Raw genomic sequence first — 16,964 nt, 5'->3', positions numbered from 1 at the left:
TACATGTGATGGACTGAATTTTTCCCCCTACAAAATATAGATGCTGAAATCCTATCCTCTAGTACCTCAGAAAGTGACTGTATTTGGAGATAGGGTCTTTAAAGGGGTAATTAAGGTAAAATGAGGTCATTAGGGTAGGTAGGTCCTAATCCAGTATGGCTGGGGTCATTATAAGAGCTGATTAGGATGCAGACACACTACGGAAAGATCATATGAAGACACTGGGAGAAGACAACCATCAACAAGCCAAAGAGAGAGGCATTCAGAAGAAACCAATTCTGACAACAACTTAATCTTAGACTCCAGCATCCAGAATTTTGAGACAATAAATTTCTGTTGTTTAAGCCACCACACTGTGATACTCTGTTACGATAGCCCTAGCTAACTAATACACATAAAATTTCTCATCTGAACCATTTTTAAGTGTGCAGTTCAGTGGCATTAAGTACGTTCACAATGTTGCACAATTACCACCACTATCCATCTCAAGAACAATTCTGATCTTGCAAAACTGAAATTCACTTTAAACCATAACTCCCCTATACAATCAAACTACCAAGTAAAATTGAGTATAAGAATAACAGTCATTTTCAGACAACCATTCTCATAAAATTTAATTCCAATTTACTCTGACTTAGGAANAAAAAAAAAAAAAAAAAAAAAAAAAGGACACAGTTCTAGGAAGCAGGAAAACCAATGAAGAAAACCAAAAGGAAATTTCCAGAATGATAGCAAAAGCAAATTAAGATCAGATCTAGAATAAACAGTCCAAATTAAAGAATTCCAAAAAAAGAAAAATAAACAGGTAAGACTATCTGACAGATTAGACTATGTATAGAACTGTTAGAATATGGGAAGGTGTAGCTAAATTAAAAGACAATAAAGAAAATTTTAAATGTAAACCATATAAATTTCTTATAAATTAAAAAAATTAATTACACAAGAAAGAAAATTTAGTTATAGGAGGTGAGTCAACTATAAACAATATTTATGTGATTATATAGTCATAATGATGAAAATCCTGAATATGAATATACAATTTTAACCAAGACAATAAGGCTAAGAAAGGTTAAGAAAATAAATGGGGGCGTCTGGCTGGCTCAGTAGGTAGAGCATATGACTCTTGACCTCGAGGTTGTGATTTAGAGCCCCTAGTTGGGTACAGAGATTACTAAACAAATAAATAACCTCATTAACCTTAATAGAAAATTAGTAGAGATCTCAAATTAATGAATCAGGAGATAATACAATGTATGTTTTTTATTTATCAAAGTAATACATTAACATAGTTTAAAATGTCAACATAGTGCTATAAGGCCTTTAACAAAATTAACAGTCCTTTGTTCTCCTCACCCTTTTTCCTCCTGCTTGTCTCAAGAAGTAATCACTTTCAACTTTTTAAGCTGTTGTTTCTGAAAGAGCTCAAAACATTTTAAAGTGATTACTTCTTGAGGCAACAGGGTAGAGAAAGGAGAGAAAGGACTGCTATTTTTGTTATTAGGCCTGTTAGCACTATTTGACATTTTAGTCTATGTTCATATATTACCTTGATAATTTAAAAAATTAATTTAGAAAACATCATTGATCCGTTAAAAATCAAATTTAAGTCAATTAAACCGCCGAACAGCTAGCTGACATTCAAGCTGTATGAGCATCCATTTTCTCTTCTTTTCATAATAGTGTTTCAGCTTCCTTCTCAAACCCTATCCTCTCCATCCCTGCCCCCACCCCCCAATTCTATTTTGACATTCTTCAGGTGGAGTTCCAACTCAAGGGTAGTATATGCAATCATGAACAGCTAACCAGAATATTAAATTCCCTTATTTCCTGTGACTAGTGAAGAATGGACTTAAAACAAGTCATTCGTTCAGAAAGTTTCCTGGGATGTCTACAGGGGTTACTGGAAGGCATTCACTCTTTTCCCAACAGACTTAAATCTGAAAGCAGAGTAAAAGTCACTACACAGAACCTGACAACGAAACTGAAAGGTGCACATAGATTGGATTCTATTTTTTGAGCTTTCCAATCTAATTATTCCTCAACCCAGATCTATACCTGGATATTTCACTTCATAAACCAAAATTACTTTTCTGTTAAAACGAACAAATAGGGCCAATATATGATAAAACCTGAACTGAAAGAAAAAAGAGTGAAGATTAACAAATTTGGGTTTTTTGAACTTTGTTTATGTAATCTCTCCACTCAAAGAGGGGCATGAACTCATAACCCCAAGATTAAGAGCATGCTCTTCCAACTGAGCCAGGCAGGCACCATTAGGGTGTCAAATTTAAAGGAAAAAGGCACACTCTGTAAGAAAGACTTCAGAAGTAAGAAAAATGCAAAAGTAATGATAAAAAAAAAAAACTAGACAGAGATTAAGAAAACCGTAATAGCAAGTACAGACATTCCCAATGTAACAACTGTATGTGTGTGTTACTCATAAGCACTCTGGACCAGGTTTAATGAAGGCTAACACTGGACTCTCTTTCACTGCCTGACTGCCGCCATCATGAGTCACATGCACGCTCCTGGGAAGGGCCTGTCCCAGTTGGTTCTGCCTTATTGTCACAGCGTCCTCACCTGGGTGAAGTTGACGTCTGAAGGAGCAGATCTACAAACTGGCCAAGAAGGGCCAGACTCCCTCACAAATCGGTGTAATCCTGAGAGAATCACATAGTATTGCACAAGTATATTTTGTGACAAGCAATAAAATTCTGAGAATTCTTAAGTCCAAAGGACTTGCTCCTAATGTTCCTGAGGATTCTACCACTTGATTAAGAAAGCTCTTGATGTTTAAAAGAATCTTGAGGGGAACAGAAAAGATAAGGATGTTAAATTCCCACTGATTCTGATGGAGAGCCAGCTTTACCAGTTGGCTTGATACTCTAAGACCAAAGGAGTCCTCTCCCCTCAACTGGAAATAGAAATTATCCACAGTTTTTGCCCTGGGTGCATAAATTTGACTATGAACTCACACAATAAAATCATTGTCTAGAAAAAAACAAAACCTAACACTGAAAACTACCTGGATCTTATGAAAAACCAAACCCCTGATTTAACCAAGCTTTTACTTGTGAATTACTTATCTTTTTAAGGCTCTACTATGTGAGAGACACAGTCTGAGCTATCCAGCTTACAAAGCTAAATCTGTCCTGAAAGAGCTTACAGGCTGGTGGGAAAAGTTCTATTTCTTGCTAATATTACTTCATCTGCAATGTTGACTTATATTAAACTTACTCTGCTCCCATTAGCATCACAAACTATGCCAACTGCATTTGTAAACGGGGTCTAATGTACTGCTAATGTTTATATACATTTAGCTACCTTTGACTAAGCCAGTAAAACCACCTGTCTTCACTTTTAGTTCCCAGAATCCACTGATTTTAAAGTGTATTATAAAAACAAATGGTCTGCCTTTAACTCCAAAGGCCTTAAAAACAAAAAAATAATGGTCCTAAGGAGGCAAGCTAGGTACCAAGTATAAAGAGGACAGTTCCAGAGAAGCAGCATAACAACTTTATACCCAGTAGTTCTAAGACAAAAGCCGTGCATTCTGGGTTTATTCTCTTCACATAAGGTAATGCCAAGAGAGCCACTAATATTTGAAGGACAGCTTGTCTATTCCATGTGTCATCCACTGCGGAGATTCTGGAAAATACAAATAATCTTCCTGAGACACAGAAGTAGAGATTTCATTCAGTCTAGACTGCCTCTAACCCCTAAGTGCTGGAAAGAAAGACCCTCATAAACAAACTTGTCCTTTACCTACGGGGAATGGAGCTCCACTAGGGACTGCATCCTCAAAAACAAAATGGAAGTCAAACTAGAGAACAAAGGCCATGATAGTAAAAGCAGATTTGGGTTAATCTCTTACATCCTTTTTAATGTTATCTCTAAATTGCTTCCATATTTGGCTATGTGAGCTGTAAAAGAGAAAGAATGAGAGGTGTGTCTCAATTTTCTAACTCTCAGGCCAAGTTGACAGAGCCGGAGGTCTNCATCAGGCTTGCTGCTGTCAGCGCAGAGCCCACTTCAGATCCTCTGTCCTACCCACTCCCATTGCCCCCATCCCTCCACCTGCACTCTCTAGTTCTCTCAAAAATAAATATTTTTTTAAAAAGTTTTAAATGTTTATTTAGTTTGAGAGAGACAGCACAAGCAAGGGAGGGGCAGAGAGAGGGTGAGACACAGAATCAGAAGCAGGCTCCAGGCTCAGCTGTCAGCACAGAGCCTGACCGGAGGGTTCGAACCCATGAGCCGTGAGATTATGACCTGAGTCGAAGTCAGGTGCTCAACTAACTGAGCCACTTAGGAACCCCAAAAATAAATAAACATTTTTAAAATAATTATTACAGCCTCTGAGATCTGATTCAAAGAAAAAAGTAGGGGAACCAATCCGGGTCTGAGAACAACTGTTCTCACATTAAGTGAAGTACATGCAAACTGTTAGATTACCATATACAAAGGGCTAGGTCTCAAGGGATAATTCTCTTCTAGCATCAGCACTCCATCTAGCTTCCTCAGGCCATCCCTAATCTGCAGGGCTGGGCATTGTGTCCTAGGACTTTTCAAATACTACTTTGATAAATAAGGATCTTCCAAGTCTAGGATCTTTCCCTGAAAGTGACTGCCTCCTTCAACTTTGTAACCTAGGCAACTTGCTTGCCTTGTTCTAGTCTCAGCCCTATTCTACTGCTCCTATAAATAATATATGCTTAACAAACTAGGGTTGCCATTAAACTGCCTTGCCATTAACTATGAGTCAAGGAATGTCATTAACTTCCTTGAAACTCCATTTTCTAATTTGTAAAAGAAGAGAACTGAGATTGTATAAAAAAAGTCTCCTGAGTTATATTAAAACTACAATCCTATCAAAACTATTGACTAAATTTTTCCTTAAATTTATGGACTAAATAAAATCAGATATGTATTGTTTTCTCTAATGTTTTCATCATCTTACTCCCTTGGTATTCCAGTCTTTACTCTTTAATATGCTCTTAATTACCAAATCTTTTAAAAGTGTCATTCCAAGTCATGTTTCCAAAGTTGTACATATTTCTAAAAGAATATACACAGTACCGGGGATAGTGGAACTATCATTTCTCCATGCTATATAGTATAAATAAGGTTTAGACTGTATCATTACATTTAGCAACTATATTCTCCTAACATATACTAAACCTGTAGTAATGTGAAATTCCAGACTTATTTAACATGCAATGAATCATAACATTTGAGTATTATCACATTAACTGCTATACTTAATTCTAATTCTCCCTCAAGCCCTCCATGCACTTATGTAATATGTATTCAAAAATACTTTCAGGGCTTTACCACTTAAGCCTTACTATTTTTTTAAATGTTTTTATTTATTTCTAGGAGAAAGAGAGAGATAGCATGAGCAGGTGAGGGTCAGAGAGAGAGGAAGACACAGAATCTGAAACAGGCTCCAGGCTCTGAGCTAGCTGTCAGCACAGAGCCCAACGCGGGGCTCGAACCCACAGACTGTGAGATCATGGCCTGAGCTGAAGTCGGATGCTTAACCGAGTGAGCCACCCAGGCGCCCCTAAGCCTTACTATTAAAATTACCTTATGCCTTTACCTTTTGGCTTATGCATGTAAGAGGACCTACGAGAGAGTTACCAATACACTATTACTTAAAACTCCTCAGTGTGGGGGAGCCCAGGTGGCTCAGTCAGTTGAGCATCTGACTCCTGATTTCTGCTCAGGTCATGATCTCATGGTCGTGAGATCAAGCCCTAAGATGGGCTCTGTGCTGATAGCACAGGGCCTGCTTCGGATTCTCTCTCTCCGTTTTTCTCTGCTCCTCAATGGCTTGGGCTAACCCACGTGCATGCTCTGTCTCTCAAGATAATTAAACATGTTTAAAAATTACCAGGTGTGAAAATACTTTCTAAAGCACAGTACTTATCTCATAGGCACTCCACGTTTATCCCTACCAAGTTTCTGCTTCTGTGTTCTATAATTCAGCAAATAGTACCACTATTAATTTAGTTATCCAAATTAATGAACCCCTACTCAGTTAACCCTGCATCTCGACTCTTGTCCTTTTTACCTCCTTCATAAGACTCAAATGATTCCATGTATCTCCATTCTCACTACCACCACCTTAGTAGTAATGAAGGCATTTGCCTCCTTTATGGGTCTCTCCGTTTCCAGTCTCTCCCTCTTCAGTTGGAAGCATTAGTTTTCTTCTTAGGAAAAAAAAAAGTATCAAAAACAAGAACTCTTTCTTTTAAGTGCCTGCTATCTAGACTTAAAAACTAAGTAAAACATCTCAACTGCGTTATCTTTGAGGCATAATCTGAAAAACAAGGAGAAAAAGCCCAAGAACCCCAAAACTATAATGGAACTTCCTTTTGTAAAGTTATGAGAAGATTCTGGGAAGATAGTGGCATAAGAAGCCAAAAAAAAAGAAAAATTGGTTTCTCCACCTAGACAACAATTGTACTAGAAGAATCTATGTGATTTTAGCAGTTTGGAGTCTGCTCCAAATTTAATAGATTTTAGAATCTATTTTAGAATTTTGGAGTCTGCTCCAAGGCTTGAAACTTCCAGAGGAAGTCTTGGACTATTCATTTTGGTTAATTTGTGTTCTTAGCTCAGCAATACTAGTAGCATCTTCTACTCCTCAGGCCCATGCTAGGCAGCTGTACATTAGTTCCAAGAGCAGCTTGCAGGAGCCAAAATGAGCAATAAGGATCCTGCCCATCCATATATCAGGGATCTGCGTTCTGATAGCTGAACGATGCTTCTGATCACTGAGGTGCTGACAAAAGAGGCAGTCACTGGTGCGCGTGTATGCACACACACACATACACACACCCCGATTATGTAAGCCCCTTTCCCTCAGGCTGAAGAAAATCTAAAGGGTTGGTGCCTTTTATAACCTTCTCCTTTCAGGGGCCAGACACTAAAGAATTAGTAACAAGAGAATTAAGTAAGTCACCACATATATACAGAAAAAGGCACAAGCTCAGTGAAGACCTGAGGAAAGCTTAAATTTATACCTCAAAGTGATTCCTGGCACAGAAACAGTTTATGACAATAAAAACAAAAACCCAGGAAAGCCTGAGGAAGAGATAATGATCTGATTTTCAGACTTACCACATTATTAGATTCAAACATTCAGTTTTCAACAACCAAAGTATCACAAGGGATACAAAGAAACAGGCAAGTGTGATCCATTCAAAGGGAAAAACCAACAGTAACCATCCTGGAGAAAGACCAGCTGACAAACTCAACAGACAAAGACTTTAAACAAGTATCTTAAAGATGCTCAACCAACTAAAGAAAGATGTAGAGGAAGCAAAGGATGTATGAACAAAATAGTAATTTTTTAATAGTTTAATAGTTTTTTAATAGTTTATTGTCAAGTTAGTTTCCATATAACCCGTTAGGATTATAACCCAGTGCTCAACCCAACAAGCACCTTCCTCCATGCCCTTCACCCCTTTTCCCCTATCCCCCACCTCCATCAACCCTCAGTTTGTTCTCAGTATTTCAGCGTCTCTTATGGTTTGTCTCCCTCCCTCTCCTTAACTATTTTTTCCCCGTCCTCTCCCCCATAGTCCTCTGTTAAGTTTCTCCTGTTCCACACATGAGTGAAAACATATGGTATCTGTCCTTCTATGCCTGACTTACTTCACTCAGCATAACACCCTCAAGTTCCATCCACGTTGCTACAATGGTCAGATTTCATTCTTTCTCATTGCCATGTAGTATTCCATTGTATAGATAAACCACATCTTCTTGATCCATTTGTCAGTTGACGGACATTTAGGCTCTTTCCATGATTTGGCTATTGTTGAAAGTGCTGCTATGAACACTGGGGTACATGTGCCCCTATGCATCAGCACTCCTGTGTCCCTTGGGTAAATTCCTAGCAGGAAACCTAAGAAACTCTCCAGCTGAAAAATACAATAACAAAAATGAAATATTGACCAAAGGTATTTAAAGCCAGATTTGAGCAGGTAAAAGAAGGAATCAGTGAGCATGGAGACAGGGAAATTGAAATTATCAAGCCTAAAGAATACACACACAAAAATGAAAGAATAAAGGATCTGTGGGACACCAGGAAAAGAACCAACAGATGCACTGTGGGAGTGCCAAAAGGAAAAGAGGAAGACTAAGGGGAAAAGAGATTATTTAAAGAAATAATGGCTGAAAATGTCTCAAATTTGATAATGGACATGAATTTAAAACATCCAAGAAGCTCAACAAACTCCAAGTAGGGTAAACTCAAGAGATCTATACTGAGACACACCATAAATGAAAATATTAAACGACAAAGAGAGAATCTTGAAAGCAACAAAAGAAGTGAAAGATCACATACAAGAAATCCTCAATAAGATCACCAATAGATGTCTCATTAGAAACTTTAGTGGATAGGGGCTCCTGGATGGCTCAGTCAGTGAAGTGTCTGACTTCAGCTCAGGTTATGATCTTATAGTTTACAAGTTCGAACCCCATGTTGGGCTCTGTGCTAAGAGCTAAGAGCCTGGAGCTTGCTCCAGATTCTATGCCTCCCTCTCTCTCTGCACCCATCCCCCGCTCATGGTCTGTCGGCCTGTCTCTCTCTCTCTCTGTCTCAAAAACAAAAACATTAAAAAAATGTTTTTAAAAACTTTGGAGGCTAGAAGACAGTACAGCTGACTGACCCTTGAACAATGCAAAGATTGAGGCACTTACCCTGTTGTAGTCAAAAACCTGTATATTCTGACTCTTCCAAAACTTAACAATAGCCTTCTGCTAACCAAGAAGCCTTACCAATTAACATAAACAGTTAACACATATGTTGTATGTTGCATGCATTATATACCGTATTCTTACAGTAAAATAAGCTAGATAAAAGAAACTTAAGAAAAGCATAAGAGAAAATACATTTACAGTCCTGTAGTATAAAAAACCTGCATAAAAGCAAAGGAAATAATCAGCAAAACTAAAAGGCAACCAATGGAATGGGAGAAGATATTTGCAAATGACTTATCAGATAAAGGGTTAGTATCCAAAATCTATAAAGAACTTATCAAACTCAATACCCAAGAAACAAATAATCCAATGAAGAAATGGTCAAAAGATATGAATAGACACTTCTCCAAAGAAGACAACCAGATGGCCGACACATTAAAAAATGCTCAATATCACTCATCATCCAGGAAATACAAATCAAAACCACAATGAGATACCACCTCACACCTGTCAGAATGGCTAAAATGAACAACTCGGGCAACAACAAATGTTGGCAAGGATGCAATGAAAAAAGAACTCTTTTGCACTGCTGGTGGGAATGTAAACTAGTGCAGCCACTCTGGAAAACGGTATGGAGGTTCCTCAAAAAATTAAAAATAGAACTACCCTACAACCTAGCAACTGCACTACTAGGTATTTATCCAAGGGATACAGATGTGCTGTTTCAAAGGGGCACATGCATCCCAATGCTGCTATTGACAATAGCCAAAGTATGGAAAGAGCCCAAACGTCCATCAGTGTATGCATGGAGAAAGAATATGTGGTATATATTTACAATGGGGTACTACTTGGCATCAAAAAGATTGAAATCTTGCCATTTGCAACTACGTGGCTGGAACTAGAAGGTATTTTGCTAAGCGAAATTAGTCTGAGAAAGAAAAATATCACAAGACTTCACTCATTTGAGAAATTTAAGATACAAAACAGATGAACATAAGGGAAGGGACGCAAAAATAATATAAAAACAAGGAGGATGACAAAACATAAGAGATGATTAAATACAGAGAACAAACTGAGGGTTGCTGGAGGGGTTGTGGGTGGGGAGATTGGCTAAATGGGTAAGGGGCATTAAGGAGGACACTTGCTGTGATGAGCACTGGGTGTTATACATAGGGGATGAATCACTGGAATCTACCCCTGAAATCATTATTGTGCTATATGCTAACTATTTGGATGTAAAAAAATAATTCAAAATAATTTAAAAAATAACAAATCTGCATATAAGTAACCCACACAGTTCAAACCCATGTTTTTCAAGGGTCAACTATAGACTAACATATTCAAAATATTGAAATAAAAACCTGTTAACTAAAATCCAATATTCAACAAAACTGTCCTTCAAAAGTGAGGAAGAAATTAAGACATTCCCAGGTAAACAAAAGCAGAGGAAGTCTGTTACTACTAGACCTACCCTACAAAAAAATGTAAAGGAAATTTGGGAATGAGCACTGGGTGTTATATGGAAACTAACTTGACAATAAAATATTTGTAAAAAAAAAAAAAATGTACAGGAAGTACTTCCTAAGTTGACATAAAAGGATACTAGACAATAATTCAAAGTCATATTAAGAAATACAGATCTCAACAAAGGTAAATATGTGAGCAATTATACAAGACAGAATTACTGAAAATACAGTCTGCAACTCTAATTTTTGTTTTTGATAAGATTTAAAACATTAATAAACAATTTTTAAAAACACTTGTCTAAAGTGACTATTATTGTAATGTTGGTTCCTAACTCTACATTTTCTGTTCTATAGAATGTAAAGAGCCTAATGCACTAAAAAACCCAATTATTAGTCTATGTATTTGGACACACAATGTTTAAAGATGTACTTCATTTCATCAACGAATGAAGGGATGAGAATGAAGCTTATAGGAGCAAACTTTTTCTGTTATCAAAGTTAAGCTGGTGTAAATTCAGCAAAAGTAGCAAGATATAAAATCAACACAAAAATAGGCTGCATTTCTAACACTAACAATGTTAGTAAACATTGTCAATAAACAATCTAAGAAGGAAATTAAGAAAACGACTGACCATTTACAGCAGCATCAAAAAGAATAAAATACTTAGGAATAAACTTAATTAAGGAACGAAAAGACTTGGACAATGAAAACTACAGAACATTAGTGAAAGAATTTAAAGAAGGCATAAGTATACAAGAAGAGTGAACCATAATGTAGTAAACTATGGACTCTGGGTATTATGATGTGTTAATGTAGGTTTACCAATTATAACAAATGTACCACTCCGGTGGGGAATGCTGATAATGGAAGAAGCTATGCCATGTATGAGATAGGGAGTATATAGGAAATCTTTATATCTTCCCCTCAATGTTGCTGTAAACCTAAAACTGCTCTTAATTAAGAAAAATAAATAAAATAAAAAAACCCACAAACCTCATTTAAAAAAAAAAAAAGAGTAAGGGGCACTTGGATGGTCAGTTAGTTGAGTGTCCAACTTCAGCTCAGGTCATGATCTCACAGTTTGTGAGTCTGAGCCCTACATTAGGCTTGCTGTTGTCAGCGCAGAACCCACTTTGGATCCTCTGTACCCCTCTCTCTCTGCCCCTCCCCTGCTCATGCTCTCTTTCTCTCTTTCAAAAATGAATAAACAAAAATAAGTGGAAAAATACATTACTAAATGGAAAAACATCCTGTGTTTATAGATTGGAAGACTTAAAACTGTTAGGATGTTAAGACATCAATACTATCCAAAGCAATCTAATGATTCCATACAATTCCTAGAATTGCAAAAAAAAAAAAATAAATAAATAAATTTCAACCACTGCATGAGTCTCTAATTTAGTTACACTAAAAGCTGACAGACAAGAAGTCAAATAAATAACGATATAGAATATTTGACCAGCAAAATGAGTAAGTTTAATCTGACAGTTATATAGAGAAACTTCCAGCAAACAAAAAATGATATAATTATGTCCAAGTACACTAAGAACATTTTCAAAAAATGATCATGCATTAAGAGTCACAAAAAGGGGCGCCAACATGGCTCAGTCGGTTAAGGGTCCAACTTCAGCTCAGGTCATGATCTCCTGGTTCGTGAGTTCGAGCCCCATATCAGAATCTGTGCTGACAGTTCAGAGCCTGTAGTCTGCCTCTGATTCTGTGTCTCCCTCTCTCTCTGCCCCTCCCCAGGTCGCAATGTTGTGTCTCTCTCTCTCAAAATTCAAAAAATGTTAAAAAATTTAAAAAAAAGAGTCACAAAGACACCAAAAAATTTCAAAGAACTTACACCTAAAACTGTACTCTGCCCACAATATAATGTTGAAACTGCCAATAAAACATTTTTAAATGTTTGTAAACTTAAAAATGGACTCCTAAACAAACCAGAAACAAACAAAAAAAAACCAACAAGAAAATCACATTTGAAATGATAAAAATAAGAAGTGAGCAACAATACAAGTACCACATTATCAAAATGTGTAATTCAACTCAAATTATAGTTGCATTTGTAACTGAACAGTATAAATGAATATGCTGAACCAAGACATATTTTTGAGAGGGGGGAGGGGCAGAGGATCTGAAGCAGGTCCCACTGACAGCTGACAGCCCAATGTGGGGCTCAAACTCACAAACCGTGAGATCATTACCTGAGCTGAAGTCAGATGCTTACCCGACGGAGCCACCCAGGCGCCCCTTAACTAATACATTTTTAATCAAGAAACTAGAAAAAGACAACTAAGTAAATCAAATGAAAGTGTAAGTGTATTAGTCATGTTTTTAAGGTTTTTTAAAAATATTTATAATGGTCTGACATGGCAGGGCCCTTTGGACCCAGAGAGAGACTGTCCCTTCTAGGGTTATCTGATTCCTAGATGTCAAACAACTTGCCTGAGAGAGAGCACATCTCTGATACATAACCAACTAATCCAAAGCCTACCTATCATCTCCTTTCAAAATTCTCACATACTAAGTCTGTATTCCCACTGTTCTAATTCACCCTGGAGCCAGGTACTAGATAACTAGAGACAACCTCTATCACCCAGAGCTATACATTATTCAAATTATCCAAACCTCAACTTGCTCAGGCTTGCCTACCCTGCTTTATCCATTCTTACCCACTTAACCACAATAAAGGCTCTGGACACGCTTTCCCCTTGGCTCCTTCTGCCTCCTGACCAACCCTTGTGCTTCCTCATGTGGCACCATGATGTGGCATGGAATGCTGTGCCTCCAGTTTCTAGGGAACTAAGTAAAATCTCCTTCCTTCTAACAGTCATTTCCATTCTATGGGTCTTATACTACCTGATTAAAATATCCTGGGTATATTTCCAGATAAAAAAGGAAATAAAGAACAAAAATCAATAAAATGGGAAAATCCGGGAAAAAAAATCTCAGAGAAGAATTTCTCAAATCTAAGAATCAAAAATTATTACCTAAAAGGAAAAAAGTAAACAAACATGGAAAAGATGAGTACATTAACAAATGAGTACATCCTCTTTCCTTCAAATAAGTTGTGAGATTTAATCTATACTGATTTTAAGTGCAGAGCTTAATGAGGGGCGCCTGGGTGGCACAGTCAGTTAGGCATTTGACTTCAGCTCCTCAGGTCATGCACTCAGTTTGAGAGTTGGAGCCCCACTTCAGGCTCTGTGCTGACAATGCAGAGCCTGGAGAATGCTTGGAGTTCTGTGTCTCCCTTGCTTTCTGCCCCTCCTGACTCATACTTTGTCTCCTCAAAAACAAGTAAGTATTTTAAAAAATAATTTTTAAAAAAAGTGTAGAGTTTAATGTGTCTTTTTTTTTAATTTTATTTTTTATTTATTTCTAGGAGAGAGAGACAGACAGCGTGAGCAGGGGAGGGTCAGAGAGAGAGGGAGATACAGACTCTGAAATTGGCTCCAGGCTCTGGGCTGGCAGTCAGCACAGAGCCCGACGCGGGGCTCGAACCCACGAACCGTGAGATCATGACCTAAGCGAAAGTCGGACACTTAACCGACTAAGCCACCCAGGTGCCCCGAATAATGTGTCTTTTTTTAGAGCAGGAAGGGAGGGGGAATCAAACCATTTTATTGAGGGGCTTCGGAGAGAGGTTAAAGGGGAAGAGGACAAGGAGATCCTTATGTCCGTGGCCTGGAATCTTCCCAGCTTCACTGTCGCTGAAAGATCTAATGAATCTTAATAAATGTATAAAATTGTGTGACTTATACCACAATGAAGCTCTAAAACATTTTTATCACCTCAAAATGCCCCTTAAAGTCAATCCTCTCCCTCTAGCAACTGCTGATAGACTTTCTGTCACTACTGTTTGCCTTTTCTTGAATTCCTTATAAATGATATCATAAAATTGACCATANGATATGTCGTTTGCAACTATCTTTTCCCATTCCGTTGGTGCCTATTAGTTTTGTGGGTTGTTTCCTTTGCCGTGCAACCATATTAAAATTTAAAACTCACGTTCATCAGATTCCTTGTTATAAAAAACATCAATTTACTTTTGAAAACTATAATTAAAAAGCCTTACTACAATTGAAAAAATTCTAGTAGGATTAGGATCACTGCAAAATACACATAGCAACCTATCAGACATAGAGTTGACCAGGCAGCATGATGGGGCTGGGACTCTAGCATTTTGGAAGGCATCAGAATTTACACTTATTTAAATGGTATTGCCTTCCCTCTCCAAAGTATCCCTCAACAGTACCTCTGCCCAGCACCATCATCCAATGGCTTCAAAACCCTTGCTTTATCAAAATCCATCTCAACATCACACCAAACCAAAATATCTATTTAATGGTGAAGCATTAGACCATGGCAACCACCAGTGGTCCTACCGCATATAACATCACCAAGAAACTGTCAGACTAATAAAATGATGGAATGGTATACTAAAAGTGCAGCTCAACAGTCACTTTGTTGGTCTCCCAGGATGCAGTATATGCACTGAACCAATGGCTATGGTATTATATCCCTAATACCTAGAATACATAAGTCCAGAAACTAAGTGGCACAAACTGGACTGACCCTTTTCACCATCAATGCCAGTAACTCACTTGTGGAATTTAGGTTTCCCCTTCCCATAATTTAAACTTTCTGTATTAGAGGTCCTGAGGGTAATGTTTCCACCAGAGGACAGTGAGGTTCCAGAGTCAAAAAGGTATGACCACTACTTGGTCACTTTGGGCTCCTCATGCTGATAAGATTAGTAGGCAAAGAAAGGAAAAACTATACTAGCAATAATAACTGACTCTGATTATCATTAGGAGGTGTACATAACTGGGTGTTTCCATACTTGGTATTACAGTAAACAGGAAGTTGCAGCAACCATGGCTCAAAAAGGGTAAGGCAACTAAAGGCTCAAATCCCTCAAGAATGAAAGTCTAGAAGTCACAAGCAACTTAAAGTAGCTGAACTACTAGCCTAGGGTAAGAGAAATCTAGAATGGGTGGTAAAGAAGGAAGTTATGAATATTTATTCCTGCTTCAATACCAGATGCAGCAGCAGGCAGCAGTAGCTTATATCACTAACCCGTCTTATGTTTCTGTTGAAGAGCCTGCAGTAAATTAGATCCAAGCAGATCTGAGCAGAGCAAGTAGTAGATTTGTGGTAATTTGCTAAACAGCAGTAGGAAAATAACACACTACCATCAAAGGAGAGGCCAAAAGCCAAGAGGTGGATTCTATCAGAAATCTCTATTTCATCTTCATGCTGTTGGCCTCTCCTTTGATGCTAGCTATAACAGTTTCCTACTGCTGTGTAACAAACTGCCACATATTTAAATGGCTTAGAACACAAATTTGTTATCTTAAAGTTCTAGAGATAAGAATTTCAAAACCAGTTTTACAGAACTATAATCAAAGCCTGCATTCCTTGGGGAATGGGGAAAATCCATTCCTTGTCTATTCCAACCTCTAGAAGCTGCCCCGTATTCCTTGGCTCTGGATCACATCATGACAAACCTCTGCTTCCATTATCCTATCTCTTTCTTGGACTGACATTCCTGCCTCCCTCTTGTAAAATAAAGCTTTTGTGATTACAATGGACCCACCCGGATAATCCAGGATAATCTCACTATCTACAAAGTCCCTTTTGTGATGCAAGGTAACAGATTCACAGGTTTAGAGAATTGGGATATAGACATCTTTGGGAGATCATTATTCTGACCACCACACTTGTCAACAAGCTCAGGCTAATGGTTCCAGGTAAGTTTTGACTTATTCCCCACAAAGAATACACTGGGATTTGTTTGCTTTCTGCTCTGGGGCTCTTTTGAGGACATGAAGTGAGACACCACAAGGAACCAACCCACTTGGCTGGCTCCTGAGTGGAAAGATAAAGTGATGAAGGGAAGGCAAAATAATTTACACTACCATAGGGCAATTGTCTACTAATGGAGAACAAAAGCAGGCAACAGTTTACTACTGTCCATCCATGAAGAAACAATTTGAGAAGCATCTATATCTTCAGAAGTTCCTATTACAATTGGGCCCTGGTTGCCATAGCAGTAATTCAATAATACATTCTTGTACTGGCTTTTCTTATTTCATTTACCCTAGACCCTTATTCTTGTTCCCTAGGATTACCTGCCAAATAAATTACCTGCACACAACTCATTGCTTTTACTCTACTTTAGAGGAGATGATGGGGAGGAAAACTAAAGAGTAAAGAAATAGAGAATTTTAGACACACTGATGGGGAACACAATGATTTAATAAAATGAAAGCTATATTCATAGTAAGGGATCTAGTCTTGACACTATCTCTCTATAACTGGGTCATATCTCTTCCCCAAATTTTATTTATCAAATGAAAAACAAATGGTTTAACTTCTGTGATTAGAAGGGTAGAAGATTTCACCTCTCATCTTTTATGACACAATGAACAGCATTAAGATTGCTTAAACAGGACAGGAGAAAAACAGAGTTGTGAGATTATCACCAAAGAGGCCAAAGAAAGTTTTTAAATAAGCCAGTCAGAAGGTAATGTGGTTTGGGGGCACCTGGGTGGCTCAGTCGGTTAAGTGTCCGACTTCAGCTCAGGTCATGATCTCACAGTTTGTGGGTTTGAGCCCTGCGCTGGGCTCTGTGCCGATAGCCAGCTCAGAGCCTGGAGCCGGTTTCAGATTCTGTGTCTCCTTCTCTCTCTGACCCTCCCCTGTTCATGCTCTCTCTCTCTCTCTCTCTCAGAAATAAGTTAAAAAAAAAAAAAAAAAAAAGAAGGAAATGTGGTTGG

General features: G+C 37.9%; 1 protein-coding gene and 1 pseudogene across 2 annotated transcripts in view; one reads left to right on the top strand and one right to left on the bottom strand.

Annotated features, from left to right (window-relative positions):
* The window catches only part of NCK1 (NCK adaptor protein 1), a 71,304-nt gene that overhangs the window by 31,427 nt on the left and 22,913 nt on the right, over positions 1–16,964 (bottom strand). The gene's annotated exons all lie outside the window — the stretch shown is intronic.
* Positions 2,510–2,957, top strand: LOC144221817 (small ribosomal subunit protein uS15 pseudogene; annotated as a pseudogene).

The sequence above is a fragment of the Crocuta crocuta genome, unplaced genomic scaffold (genome assembly GCF_008692635.1).
Source record: "Crocuta crocuta isolate KB4526 unplaced genomic scaffold, BGI_CrCroc_1.0 scaffold580, whole genome shotgun sequence".
NCBI lineage: Eukaryota > Metazoa > Chordata > Mammalia > Carnivora > Hyaenidae > Crocuta > Crocuta crocuta.
Note: the sequence above shows the minus strand (reverse complement) of the source record. Positions and strands in the feature narration are given on the sequence as shown.